At 39.9% G+C, this 15413-nt stretch overlaps 1 non-coding gene across 1 annotated transcript; it reads right to left on the reverse strand.

Moving 5' to 3' along the window:
• Positions 1 to 870: 870 nt before the first annotated feature.
• On the reverse strand, positions 871 to 977 carry LOC125347368. Its single transcript, XR_007210158.1, has one exon. It is a non-coding gene; the product is annotated as a U6 spliceosomal RNA (small nuclear RNA).
• Positions 978 to 15413: the final 14436 nt, after the last annotated feature.

The following is a 15413-nucleotide window of genomic DNA, read 5'->3' on the forward strand; positions in this document are numbered from 1 at the left end:
GGAAGAAATGTAAAGTATTTGCAGTTGCAACAACCTACAATTTTTTCCTTTAGACTAAAAGGAAGCATATTAAATTGAAAGGGAAACTCTGCAGGCTTTGTGGTATCACTAAAAGAAAATGGTAATTTGAATCAGGAATGTGGGTTGATGGCCTCACTCAACCACTTACTAGGCTCATGAACTTGGAGAAGTGAATTGAGTGCTTGGAGCTTCCTTTTCCTCATTTTGCATTACAGGAATATCAGTGTGATTGCACATGTACATTTTGGTGAGATGTAACTTCTTTGATGTAGCTGCTTTGCTTCACCCATTTTCATATATCCTAAAGGAAAAAATTGAGTGTTTATACTTTTGACCATTAATTTTTTTTCAAGTAGTGTATACATAAGAATCCTTAACTCATTCCTATAATCTCACTCCAATGTCAGGCCAGCATCTTAGTAATTGTGTGCTGCTATAACAGAGTACCCAAATCTGGGTATTTTATAAAGAAAATAAAGTTATTTCTCACAGTACTGAAGGCTCTGCCAAGATTAAGTAAGGGTCTGAGGATTGGGGAGGGTCTACTCATAGAAGGTGGGAGGGCAGGGGAGAAGGAGAAAGAAAAAGGGGCCCAATTCCCTGTTTTATTACAATAAAAATTTTAACACTTTTATTTCTTTAAAATATGGAACACTTGGGCTGGGGATGTGGCTTTGTGGTGGAGTGCTCGCCTAGCATGCATGATGCCCTGGGTTCAATTCCTCAGTACCACATACACAAGAAAAGCTGGAAGTGGGCACTGTGGCTCAAGTGGCAGAGTGCTAGCCTTGAGCAAAAAGAAGCCAGGGACAGTGCTCAGGCCCTGAGTCCAAGCCCCAGGACTGGCAAAAAAAAAAGGAACACTTCACAAATTTGCGTGTCATCCTTGTGTAGGGGCCATGCTAATCTTCTCTGTATCATTCCAAATTTAGTATATGTGCTGCCAAAATGAGCACAAATTCCCTATTTATAATGAACCCACTACCCTCATGATAATTAACCTACTTCAGTGATGATTTTATTAATTCATTTATTCTACCTACCTTACCTAATTGTCTCTTATTAATTTCTACCTCCAAACACTATTGAGTGACCTACTATTTTTTTGAAGAGGACATTCAAACCATAGCATCCAGCACAGGGAATTATTGGTTAAAGATGGATCAAAGCCAGTGATGTCTATTATACACAGAACTTGACAGTTAAGGGGAAAAGTTGTCGCTGCTGAAAAACAAAACAAAAAGGACAGCAACAATTTTCATGTGCCTAAGTAATGAGACAATTTGTTCAAATTAGATGTTTTGTTTAGGGAAATATATTGATGGACTTTTTGGAGTAGGCCTGATCTGAAAGAATGGAGAAAAAAGAGTCAGACAGAGAGAAATTGAAAAGGCTGAATTTCTTTGCAAAATAAACGCGTGTAATTGTGGACTTTCTTGGAAGCCTTTCATAAGAGAGAAGGAAATGGCTCAGATCTAAGAAAAAGGAAACACGAAAAGAGAAAGGGCGCTACTCAAAGTGGTAACAAGTTGAGTCCTGAAAGGCAAAAGTAGTTAAGACATTGCCTGTGAAAGCATTCCAGAGTACTGGGCTTACAGACATGAGCTGAAATAAAGCTACTGGGTCTAACTGGCACCATCTTGGCCATGTGGTACATGAGAGAGAATTCGATTTAACTGGTGCCATCTTGTTTTCATAGTGGAGAAAGGTGAAGTCCCACCTCCCAGGTGATGGACGGGTCTGAATTCCTAGAGTCAGGGGTGGGGACTTGACAAATAGGTTGCTGGACCTGCCAGTTTTGAGTCATGAATTTTCAAGTTCCCTGCAATCCTGCCCCCTGACCAAGACCCTATTTAAGCCCAGACCAGCTCAGGCACCATTATGCCATGCTTTGTGTCTCATGCCTTATGTCTCCCGGCTCTCCTCAGGTCACCATAGTGTCCACTTCAGCTCCCCATTGGAGTTGATCTGGTTTGTTGGGATTGTTTGTCTGCTCTTTCTTTCCTCTCTTGCTCTCATGGCTCAGTTTTCTAACAGTATTAAGTGCATTCGAGGGGCTGCGGGTCTTTGAGACAGGAGTCCACTTGCAGGCTCTCCAATAAAGACTCTCAATTTGACCTCTCAAAGTGTGGCTTCTCTGCTTTCTCGTGATCGCCATCAGAGCCACTATGACAAGCTATTATTTTTTAAGTCAAATCATAGCACTAAGCTCCCTGAGGACACAAAGGTATTGGATTCATTCTTATGGTTCTTTTCACTTAACTCTTCACACAGAGTGTGAAGTTAATAAATGTGAAATAAATAAGGAAACCTTAGGATGGAAGCCAGCAGAAAGCAGCTTTCTTGGCTTCTCACCAGAGCCCAAGTTTTAAAAGGTAGATAGGAGACCATCCATTCAGTTTTCATTATGTGCAAAGCAACACTAAAATGGCTTTTCAAAAAAAATGAGAATGACCTAATTTCTTCACTGTAGGATTATGGTAATTAATGAAAAGAAAAGGGCCCCATGCCCATCTATAACCCTGCTCCCCAATCCCTGTTTGAAGTTTGGGAAATGAAGGTGTAAAAATCATCAAACCTCCAGAAATCTCAGTGCTCCCCAGTCCCAATTTCCTCAACTCTCTCAAAGCCTATCAACACAATCTCACATATCACATGATCCTGGTGACTTTTTTCATTTCCCATACTTCTCTCTGCCCTGCCCTACATCAGAAGACTCATCCACCTTTCCTGTCATCAAGATTGACACTCTGATTTCCATTTATCCAGTCTTGATCCTTCCTTCCCATGTTATTCCTTCTCAAAAGCAGACTGGTTTCCTTGTAGCAAATTCAAGCTGGCTTGGATTTGTGGGCTAAACTTGTAGGCAACATGTGCACACAGAGTTGACAGGCATGACACATGGAGGTTGACTCTTGTCACAAAGACCTGCAGTGCCTAGAATACAAGTAACACTATTAGAAAACTGAGCTATGACAGCAGGAGAGGAAAGAAAGAGCAGCAAAACAATGCCAACAAACCAGATCAACTCCAATGGAGAGTTGAAGTGGGTCACCATGGTGACTGGAAAGTCAGGAAACACAAGACAGGAGGCATGGCATAATAGTGCCTGAGCTAGTTTGGGCCTAATAGGTTCCTGGTCAGTGGGCAGGGTTACAGGGAGCTTGAAAGTTCATGACCGCAAGCTAGCAGGCCTAGTAACCTATTGTCCAAGTCCTCACTCTTCCTCTAGGAATTCAGACACACTTATCACCTAGGGGTGGAACTTCCCTGCCTCTACCATGGAAACAAGATGGCACCGGTTAAATCCAATTCTCTATCATCCACCACATGGCCAAGAGGCATTGGTTAGACTCAGTATCTTTATTTCATAGTGAATTACTTAATCTCTTGTTTCTTTATGTATAAAATGAAAATTATAACTACTGACTTTGTTGAGGGAGAATAAACCTTAAAAGTGATAATTAGAATGAAGCACTTAGCATAATCCATTAAGTAAAAACTCAACATGTTATTTTCACTGCATTTGGCTAGTTTTTGGAGCAAAAATAGTACAGAGATATTGTTATATGGGAATTTGATCACAAGATATAGAGAAGCCACATTTTGAGAGGTCAAATGGAGAGTCTTTATTAGAAAGCCAGATACTGCTTGCAAACTCATGTCTCCCCAAAACTTTCAGCCTTGAATACACTTAATATTGTTAGAAAACTAAGCCACAAGGGTAGGAGAATAAAGAAAGAGATGAAAAACAGTCTCAACAAACCATATCAACTCTAATAGAGAGTTGAAGAGGGATGCTATGGTGACCTGAGGAGAGTCAGCGGACATGAAGCATAGCACAAAATGGCAGCTGAGGTGGTTGGGAAAGGGTCACAGGGAGCTTGAGAGTTCAAAGAATCTTGCAAGTTCATAGTATAGGCATGGCAGGTCCAGTAACCTATTGTCCAAGTCCCAGCCTCTGCCTCTAGGAATTCAGGCATGCCCATCACCTGGGGGTGGGTCTTCACCTTCATCTACCAAGAAGCCAAGATGGTGTCCATTAAACCCATTTCCCTATCATCCACTGTGTTGCCAAGATAGCACCAGTTAGACACACTATCCTATTGTTATGTGGTACATTAACCGAGAAGCCACATATTGAAGGATTGAATCTTGGAGTTTTTTGGTTTTTTTAGTACTTATTTATTGTCAAAGTGATGTACAGAGGGGTTATAATTTCATACGTAAGGCAGTGGGTACATTTCTTGTACAATTTGTCACTTCCTCCCTCATTTCCCCCCTCCCTCTCCCCCTTTCCCTCTCCCCCCATGAAGTTGTTCAGTTGGTTTACACTGAATGATTTTGTAAGTATTGCTTTTGGAGTCATTTGTCTTTTTATCCTTTATCTCTCGATTTTCATATTCTCTTTCCCTTCCTTAGTTCTAATACCGGTATATACAGTATCCAGAGTACTCAGATGAGATACAATGATAGCCTGGGGACAACCACAGGAAGGGGATACAAGAGGATCATCAATAACAACAACAAAAAGCTACCATTTCATATGGCATGTTGAAAGTAATTACAACAGTAATATAACACTCGTTTCCATTACATGGAGTTCATCTCACTTAGCATCATCTTATGTGTTCATAAGGGCATAGCTATTAGGCTCTTGTGATCCTCTGCTGTGAATAGCCTAAACCTGTGCTAATTATTCCCTATGAGGGAAACCATAGAGTCCATGTTTCTTCGGGTTTGAGCATTAGCAGTCTGCAGGCAGCCAGTTGCCACAAAGGCCTGCAGCCTGCAAATACCCTTAACACTGTCAGGAAACAGGCCAGAGAGGAAAGAAAGGACAAAAACAATACCAGAAAACCAATCCAGCTCCAATGGAGAGTTGACTTGGGATGCCATGGTGACTGGAGACGAGCCAGGAGACAGGATACAGGACACGAACATGGAGACATGTGGCATGGGTAATGGCACCTGAGCTTGCCTGACCCTAAATAGGGTCAGGTCAGGGGGCTGGGTCATAGGAGGCTCCCAGAACCAGTCACTTAGTTGACAGGTTCAATAACGTATAGGCCAAGTGCCCACTCCTGTCTCTAGGAATTCAGGAACACGCATCACTTGGGTGATGGGACTTCCCTTCCTCTAGGAATTCAGGCACACCCACCACAACAAGATGCCAGATAGTACAACTCTCCATGTGGCCAATGATGGTGCTGGCCAGATCTGACTTCCATATTACTCTATTCCACAGTTACAAAGAACCATCCTCCAAATCTTACAAATCTTTGTCCTTAGAAATTCTGTTAAAACCTTGCTATTTACTAAGCAATTTACACTGGTTTCCTATCATTGATGTCCCACAGATACCACTATTTCCCTTTCCATTTCTTCTAACCAAGCATGGAAAAGCTTTGTCAACAAAAACCTAAGAAGAGGTGGTAAAAGGAAATCAGAACCAAATAAACTAAACACCCTTTGTCCTTTTCCAGGTATTTTGGAACTTGAGATTAGGGTTAATATTAGTTTAACTAAATGGGTTCAGAGAGATATGAGTAAGTGCCTGCCTTCCTACTGAGTTGAAGTTTTCATCGCCACAGGTATTTGTACATTATGCAATGTGACATCAGTGTGAGCTGTTGGTACTCTCCCAAATTAGCTTTCATGTAACAAGAGACTGGGGGAGTTATTGTAAAAGCCTTCTCTAGCTGCATAAATTCTAGGCAAGATACATCCTGGGAGTGGATAGAAATATTCTCAGTCAGGGAGAAGAATGCATATGACCACAAAAGTTAAATGCACCAACTAATATTACTAATAATAACTAATAAGCACCCCTGTCAAACTGCCCCAAAGGTTAACACAAATTATGACTGAATTTTTGCCACATGACCCTATTGTTAAGTCTAGGAACTGGGACAACCATCCCAGATGAGGAAACCAGTGATAACCCATAGTTCTTATATATTGATGTTTCTAAGGAACTGGGCCCATGTTGTCCACCTTTTACTACAATGAGATTAACTCATTGCCATTTTACATATATCTGTCTTCTCAAAAATTCCTTATTGAGAGAGAAATGGCTAAGACTACTATGGTGAAATTTCTCTTTGGATACTTTCGTGGTAATGCTTTGCTTTTTATTTGTTATATTACAAAAATTTGAGAAACAATGGACTATGATCATTGGCTGTGACCTATGGAACATCCAGGATATATTATTAAAAGGCAAATAAAAATGTGTAATAAAGCTAGGCACTGGAGGTTCATGTGTGTAGTCCTGAGATCTGAGGATCATGGTTTGAAGCAACCTTGGGCTGGAAAGTCTGTGAGGCGCTCATCTCCAATTAACCACCAAAAAACCAGACGTGGGGCTGTGGCTCAAATGGTAGAGTGCTACTTTGAGCAAAATAAGCTCAAGGACAATGTCTGAGACCTAAGTTCAAGACCTAGGACTGGCACACACACACACACACACACACACACACACACACACACACCAAAAAATGTGTAATATATAGCAGAATTTATAATGATGCAGTGAACATGTATGAATTTACATGATAACTCTGGGCAACTTGTAAATTTACGTTAATAACTTACTTGTTAGTTGGAGTAATGAAACATATGTAACTTACTATCTTCCTTCTACTGATTGGGACCTGCTTTTCTGAAGAGGGATCTTCCATGTTGAAAATTGAACAAGAAAGCTATCCTCCTTGCAAAAGGCCTGCAAACATTCAGTCCTATGTATGAACGACTGAGAGTATTTAATTCTGGGATATATTACTAAATCTTTATTCTCCAAATACTTTGCTCTTTTATTGTATCTGCTACCTCTGAGTCTCTTTCAGTTGAACTTGGGTAGAGGAAAAGAGCATATTATCACTGACTCTATAAAGTCCCAATCATCATTATTTGTTGAGCTATTGATTTAAGGTGCCGATCACCTCTTCCTCACTGTGCCTGTGTTTGATATTGTGACTCCCATTTTATAGAAGAATTGATCAGACATTTATCAAGTACCAGTAAGGAGCACACCTGGGATTTAGGCCCAAAGCCTGCTGATTCCAAACTTCATTTCCTTTTCACTTTGCATTCAGCATTGTTTTCCCCATAAAGGAGATATTTGAAAGAAAACACAAAAACCAAGAAAAAAAAGGTGATGAGATGGCCTGGGAATGTGGCCTAGTGGTAGAGTGCTTACCTAGCATGCATGAAGCCCTGGGTTTGATTCCTCAGCACCACATAAACAGAAAAAGCCAAAGTGGCGCCTTGAGCAAAAAGAAGCTAGGAACAGTGCTCAGGCCTTGAGTCTAAACCCCAGGACTGGCAAAAAAGAAAAGAAGATGAGATGCTCTGGCTGTTGTGTGGGTGGGGGCTCTGAGTTCCACTCATTTTGTTCTCTGTGGCAAACCCTCATGGTGTTCCCATAGCTTTTTGGAGCACAGCTTGCAAGCCCTGGTTTCTCTGGATTTCTAAGAGATCTTTGCAACATGATTACTCAAGTAGGGGGCTGCCAATAATTAGGGTACAGCTTTCAGCCTCAGCGACAGCCACAGGCAGCTGCTCACTGAGGAGTCATTCCTGAGAATGACATCGCTGTCTGTGAGCTTTTGGTCTCAGGATGCCCTGGGCTGCCAGAGAAAAATGATAGGTGATGGCAGTTCAGTTCTTTTTCAATTGCTCCTTAGGAAAGACCAAGCCTGCCAAATGCAGGGAGTGCTGGGGTTCTGATGGGAAAGGGCAGGATCTACGAGCAAGCACACTGCTCAACCAGGCTCCTTCTAGCTGGAAGACAGCCGTATGTGGATGTGACATGTGGCAGATGAGAAGAGGAACAAGTGAAGGAAGAACAAATGGTCACGTGTGCAAGTTTTTTCCTTTCCTGCAAGCGAAAGATCTACTTGACGAACTCTGTAAACTCTGACTGTGGAAAGATTGGGCCATACGGAAAGGTCTCCTACTGTTGCCTTGCCTATAGAGAATAGTTGTAAGTTTGGATTACATGGTCAGAAATTAGTCAGGGGGATGTTGCAGGGGTGTTGTCACATGGCACCCCTATGTGGCTTCTGTCACAAGATGTTTCTGTGAATGTTTTTCTCCCCTATTTCTTTTCTGAGGAGAACAACTTCTGAGCCTTTCTGGCAAACCTAGCTTTTTTCAGTAACTATAAAAACCATCATTTTGTACAAACTCTAATATTTTTTTTCCTCACAACTCTCATTTTAGAAGCTTTTGCTTTTCTTGCCTTAATTAAGCACCGAGAGAGGTTGCTTCCACTCTGGAGGCTCATATGATTTAAATTCACATCTTGATAGATTCTACATTTGAAGGTTCTGATGTGGTCTATATTTGTAAGCTATTTGTGTGTCATGGTGTAGGCTTTGTCTGAAAATCAACAGAAGGACTCAGCTGTCCCTTCAGGAATAAAGAAGAAAAATTCAAGGACTGTTCTATAGTATTAATTTGCAGAGGCAATTGCTCCAGTAATTATTAGTCTGCAAGGAGTTTCCCTAAAAATGGTTTAAAATAATTGAGCGTGATTTAGAAACAGCTTTGGTAATGTTCACTCTCAGTCATGAGGGTGCAGTTGAATGTTGGCTAGGGTAGAATGTTTGAGATGGCTCACAGACATGGCTAGTAGTTGATCCTGGCTGTTGATCAGAGGCTCATACACATGACATGTCCAACACAGCAGTCCCACCATCACTGGAGTGCTCACCCTGGCTCGTTAGCAGGCATGTGGAATGAGCTTCTGCAGAAGTCCAGGGAGAAGTGGCAGCCCTGTGTCACATGGCTGCCTCTGCTTTCTATTGGTTATAATTGTCACCTAGTTCCAGATTCAAGGAGAAAGGACAGGGATGACATGTCAGGGAGACTTTACTTGCTAGGCACATTCTCTCAAATAACAGAGTCCATACGGGATTAGACTACCTCCCCCCACCCCCCACATCTCTCTCTCTCTCTCTCTCTCTCCCAAATCCTGGGGCTTGAATTCAGGGCCTGAGCATGGTCCCTGGTTTCTTTTTGCTCAAGGCTAACACTCTACCACTTGAGCCACAGCGCCACTTCTGGCTTTTTCTATATATGTGGTGCTGAGGAATTGAACTCAGGGCTTCGTGTATACAAGGCAAGAACTTTACCCACTAGGCCATATTCCCAGCCCTCCCTTTCCTCTAATACACATTTTCTAGGTAATTTTCCATGTCTTATTTCTGGCCAGTACTAAAGAAAGATATATCATATTATATATTATTGTATAGTATATAAAGCCGAGCTACATTAAAAATAAATATTTGCAACATATTTAATATATACATTATGTATATGTACATGGTGCCTGTCCTCAAGAAATTCACAATATAAGAAAGAACCATGTGTTTAGAGTAATTCTATGTGCATGTGCATGCAACTTGCAATAGTAATGACTATGCTGAGTAATTACAATGCGGTAGGAATTGGAAGGTGGAAGTTATTTCTATGACTGGAGGAAAGAGGGTGACGAGAGAATTTAATGTATCTTCTGGGGGCTAATATTTACAGTATTTTAGGGCTGAATCTCTCTTACACACACATATATAAACACACAGGGCTTAGAATCAGGTATTTGACATGGAGAAGAAAAATGTAGTGAGAGATATGTAATTTTTAGCTTTCTGTGATCTGTCTAGAGCTCTACTGAGAGTGGATATTAATAGAAATTATTTAGCAAGAAAAGGAAGATTTAGAGTCTAATGAAATGATGAACCATTTCAAAAGGACAGAAAGATGTCTTCATGTCTGGTTTCTGCTTGCCTTGTTAGTAAACCATAGACAAAGGGATGAAACCAGTGAAATATTCAAGGTGAAGGCTGAGCAATTAAGAAGGCATTTCTCTTTTCATTTATTCATCTATGCCCCCAAGTAGTTACTGAATGCCGTCTACATTCCAGAAACATACTAAACATGAAAGAATAATTAGCATGACATATTGTATCAACTTTGTTGTTTTGGAACATAGTTCTATGTTGTATAAATAGGCTGAACTTGTATAAAAGAAAATGATTAACATTCTACTCAATTTCATAGTATTCACTGCTGAAAGAGAAGCTGATAGGGAGGGAGGGTGTAACAAATATGACAAGAAATGAACTCACTACCTTATTATGTAACTGTACCCCCTCTGCACATCACCTTGTCAATAAAATTTAATTAAAAAATCTCACTGCATAAAGAAATTCTCAATGTTATACTCCCCATTATACTCACTTAAGTTCTTTTGATTGAACTAGTATGATCTCTCCTTTTGTAACAAATCTAGCTCATCTTTTTTCAGAACTGTATTTTAACACTAGGTGTTTGTTCAAAATTCACTTTGTTCACTCAGGTTGTCTTAAAAATGTGTATTCAAATCATTAAAAAATATCTGTTTACTTGGGAATAGAAGAGCTGTCCTTCCTTGCAAGTCCTATGACAATTGTTTTGTTTTGTTTTTAATTGTTTGGTGGGTTGGTTTTTTGGGCCGGTCCTGGGCCTTGAACTCAGGGCCTGAGCACTATCCCTGGCTTCTTTTTGCTCAAGGCTAGCATTCTACCACTTGAGCCACAGTGCCACTTCTGGCCATTTTCTATATGTGTGGTGCTGAGGAATTGAACCCATGGCTTCATGTATATGAGGCAAGCACTCTTGCCACTAGGCCATATTCCCAGCCATGACAATTGGTTTTTAAAGGTTAAGTAGGTATGGAAGAAAATGGAGTTCACTCCTTTATAAAAGAGAAAACTTTTGATTGGGGTGTTATAATTCTGGCTTCTCTTTTCTCCATAAATGAAACTCTTGTAATACGTATCTCACAAATCTATCTGTGGTATTTAGAGCAAGTTGTTACTGGTCGGATATTAGAAGGAAAGGAGAATGAACAAAAGTCTATTCCTGATGGAAGGTATGTCTGAATATGACTCTTACAATAGCCTCATTCTACTCGATCTCTAAAGTGCTGTCCTGAAAACAGCATAGTATAGCAAGAATTCAGGTATTTGGCAATCTTTAGCCGGATTCCCACTTCCTGTGCAAAATGTTGTTTAAGGCAGTTGAACTGGGATTTGTTGTCACATGCATTCTAAATCTTTTGTAGAATAAAGAAGAAAAACTATAGGCATGAATGAAAATTATATTCAGAAAGTACTTCACAGGGTTGGTGAAGAAAGATCTGACAAAACAACCCTGTGGATAAATTGCTGTTTCTTTGTTTGGTAAAAATTAGAACAATAGTGTTGTCTTCCAGAAATTATGGTACAAATTGCAGCAAGGGGTTCTTGTCTTCAGAGTCACAGGATGCTATTTGCTGAAATAAACAATAAGCAGTCTGATTAGATTTTTGTAAAGGATAACTTGTAAGAAAAGCCATGTCATGAACTTCTAGAAGCTCAATTTTGAGAATAGGAGGCAAGTAATCTATTGTTGTTCAGAAAGAGGAAGGATCCTGTAAACTCACTTGAGCTCATGAACAAATATTCTTGATAAAACTTCCAACTTTTAAGACTACTTTCTATCAGCTGCAAAATTCTAGATGTTTTATTTAATTAGATATTTTATCATCATGAAAATATGTCATCTGGAGAACAAACAGCCACTGCTCCAAGTTCCCTAATAGAGATTTCTATCTTATTTCATGTAGGCAAAAAAGCACTTAAAATTTAAAGCTAGATATACTACAAAGTAATGGGAATTAACTACAACCACATGTAACACCAGATATGTGGATTATTACTGATGAGAATGAAAGGTAGACACAAAGGAGAACACATTTTCTATATACAGTTTCTTAAAGATCAGCATATAGGACAAAGTGATCTATCATTTCAGAAGTGAGCAAACAGGCCACCCTGGTATATAGATAAATTGACTAGTAGTTGGCTAGAAATGTTCTGGTTAAATTTTTTTTTTCTTTTGCCAGTCCTGGGGCTTGGACTCAGGGCCTGAGCACTGTCCCTGGCTTCTTTTTGCTCAAGGCTAGCACTTGGCCACTGGAGCCACAGCACCACTTCTGGCCATTTTCTATATATGTGGCGCTGGGGAATCCAACCCAGGGCTTCATGTATACAAGGCGAGCACTCTTGCCACTAGACCATATTCCCAGCCCCTTTTCTTTTAATTTTTGCCAGTCCTTGGCTTGAACTCTGGGCCTAGGTGCTGTCCCTGAGCTTTTTTTGCTCAAGGTAAGCGCTCTACCACTTGGTCCACAGAGCCACTTCTGTTTTGTTTTGTTTTGTAAGAGTAGTTTATTGGAGATAAGAGTCTCACAGAGTTTCCTGCCTGGGCTGGCTTTAAACCACGATCCTCTGATCTCAGCCTCCTGAGTGGCTAGGATTACAGGTGTGAGCCACTGGCACTCAGCTCTGGTTCTTCATTTTATGAATTGTACAAAGATAACAAGTTAATATTGTGACATCTTCATACATGCTTTGATCATATCCCCCCTTCTCTTATGCACTCTCTCCTTGATTTTCTTCCTCTTTCCTAATAGTCCTTTTACTACATCATTTCTTTTTTCCCTTCCTAGATACTATATAAGAAAAAAAATACGGTACTTTTCTTTCTGAGGCTGACTTATTTCACTTCACATGATGATCTCCAGTTCTATTCATTATACTGCAAATGATAATTATGTTTTTGTTGCTGGATAGTAATCCTTTTTGAATTACTATGTGGCATAAAAATACAGGAAGTTATTTCAATTTTGCTGCATTTATGTCTACTGGCTGCTGAGAATAATATTCTGTTGCTTTTGGGTGGAACAGTCTTAGGTCAATTTGATCTATAGTGTTGTTTAAGGGTTATTGGTTTTTTGGGGAAGGATCTGGATGACCTATCTATTGGTGAGGGTGGGGTACTAAAGTCATCCATTATTATTTTATTGTAATATACCTAAATCTTTATGCACAATAGTGCTTATTTTAAGAAATTAGGTGCACTGCTATTTGGTGTAAAATGTATTTATATCTTGATGCCATTCCTTTTACCAAAAGGTTATGATCTTTTTTGCCTCTTCTGATTAATTTTGGCTTCATGTCTGTTTTGTCGTATTTAAGCGCACCTATACCTCCTTGCTTCTGTATTTTATGTGCATGGAATGTCATTTTCTATATTTCCACTTTCGGTCTAGTCTCCATTGGTAGACAGCCCAGGTGAAGGAGTGATCAGCTTACATTGACTGATTACCACTATTTGCAGATGATCGGATCCCATGCTTAAAAAACTCTAAAGATGCTACCTACCCCTATACTTTCTAGATGTGACAAATACCTTCAGCAATCAAGATACAAAATAAATACACAAAACCCCAGTACCTCTTCTGTGTACCAACAACACACAGGTTGAAAGAGAAATTTGAAGATAAATTTCACTTACCATAGCCACAAAAAATACCATAGAATAAACTTAACAAAGGAGGTGAATGATATCTACGATGAAAACTATAAAACCTTTTACAAAGAAAATTGAAGATACTGGAAGACATAAAGACTTTGCATGGCTTTTATACTGAAAGAAACCTACAGATCCAGTATAATCCTCACCAAAATCCCAATGTCATTCTTTACAGAAATAGTTCAATCTTAAAATTATTAAGGAAACACCACAGACCCCCAAATAGCCAAGATATTCTTGAACAAAAAAACCAATGCTGGATGGATCAAAATTGGGACTTCAAATTATACTACAGAGAAAATAGCAATAAAATAAGCACAGTGTTGGCACTAAAATACACACACACACATACACACACACACACACACACACACACACACACAATGGAGAATAGAAGACCCAGAAATAAATTTACACAACTTCAGCCAATTGATTTTTTTTTTTTACAAAGAAGCATATTCTCTTTAACAAATGCTTCTGGGAAAACTTGATATTTACATGCAGAACAGTAAAACTCAATTACTATCTCACCCTGTGCTAATATCAATTAAAAGCAGATCAAGGATATAAGACATGAAACTTTGAAGTGACTACAAGAAAGCATAAAATACTAGATCATATTGGCATAAGCAGTAACTTCCTGAATAAAACCCTACTCAGTAAGTAAGAGTAAGGACTGACACATGGAATTACCTCAAACTAAAGAACTTCTGTACAGCAAAGGAAATAGTAGACTGAAGGAACAACCGACAGAATGGAAGAAAATCTTTTCCAGCTGGACATATGAAAAAGATTTAATGACCAGAGTATATAGGGAGCTCAAAAACTAAATGAAACAACTACACTAAATAATAAAAGAATGAACTGAAACAATAAATGGGAAAATGGAGTATATACATCTCCAAAGTAGTACAAATGCTCGATACATACATGAAGAAATGCTGAACAACCCTGTCCATAAAAGAAATGGAAATAAAAACATTCAGATTTTATCCCACTTCCAGTTGGACAACAATCCAACAGCAGCAAATGCTGGTGAGCAGGCAGGGGTGAAGGGGAAATGAACCCTTTATACATTGTTGATGGGAACTGGTGCAAGAACTATGGCAATCCTTATTTCCTACAACAAACAAAACCTTAAAGCTACCAGCTGATCCAGGGATACCATGATTTGCCGTTTCCCCAAGGGAAACTGACCCTAAGAGGGTATGCTAAGAAAGGTGTCAAGTGACTGAGTGTGACATTAGAGCTATTGCTTGATTTGTCCTTTATATTGAAAAGAAGTCTAGGCTCCATCTGGCACAGATCCATCACTACAGGTGGGGACACTGGGGTTCAGAAGTCATATGATTTGCCAGGAGATCATGCCAGGAGAAAGGACAGAACTAGCCTTGGGCTTTGCTGCTGCTAGCTCATATATATAATTTCTACCAATGGGAGACAAGGGGAAATCTAAGTTTTCCCAAGGGTGTTCCTAGATTACCAGAACATGCTGGGAGCCTCCCTTCTTCTTTCTGTGGCGCATTCTTGTGAAGAAAGAAGGCTGAACTCCTAGTGGTTTTGGAATCTTGCCTTAATGTTCCCTGTGCCCACACAAAGCTCTCTTTTTCAGAAGCAGTTCTTTTCTCAGAACATTTCACATGGAACAAATGTACATCAATTGGCATGCAGTGGCAATCAGCAATCAGCTCCCTATTCATTCAGGCAGGTGACCCAGGGCATTAGGCGCCTGTAAAAAGCAGCCTGGCCTCACCATTCCTGGCCCTTAGGAGCCTTTCAGAGGATGCAGACCCTCAGAGGTGGCTGAGGTGATGCTTTTCACGCTCTCTGTGATGCAGGGGAACGGCAAAGGTAAAGGAGGAATCAAAGAACTTCAATCTTAGGAGGTAGAAGCCCTTGTCCCTGCAAGGGTTAACAAAGAATCAATGAGATGTAATCATCTCACTCTTGTATGCCCCATCCCCGCAGTTTTATGGTTTACTTTCATT

This window comes from Perognathus longimembris, chromosome 2 (assembly GCF_023159225.1).
Source record: "Perognathus longimembris pacificus isolate PPM17 chromosome 2, ASM2315922v1, whole genome shotgun sequence".
Classification (NCBI taxonomy): Eukaryota; Metazoa; Chordata; class Mammalia; order Rodentia; family Heteromyidae; genus Perognathus; species Perognathus longimembris.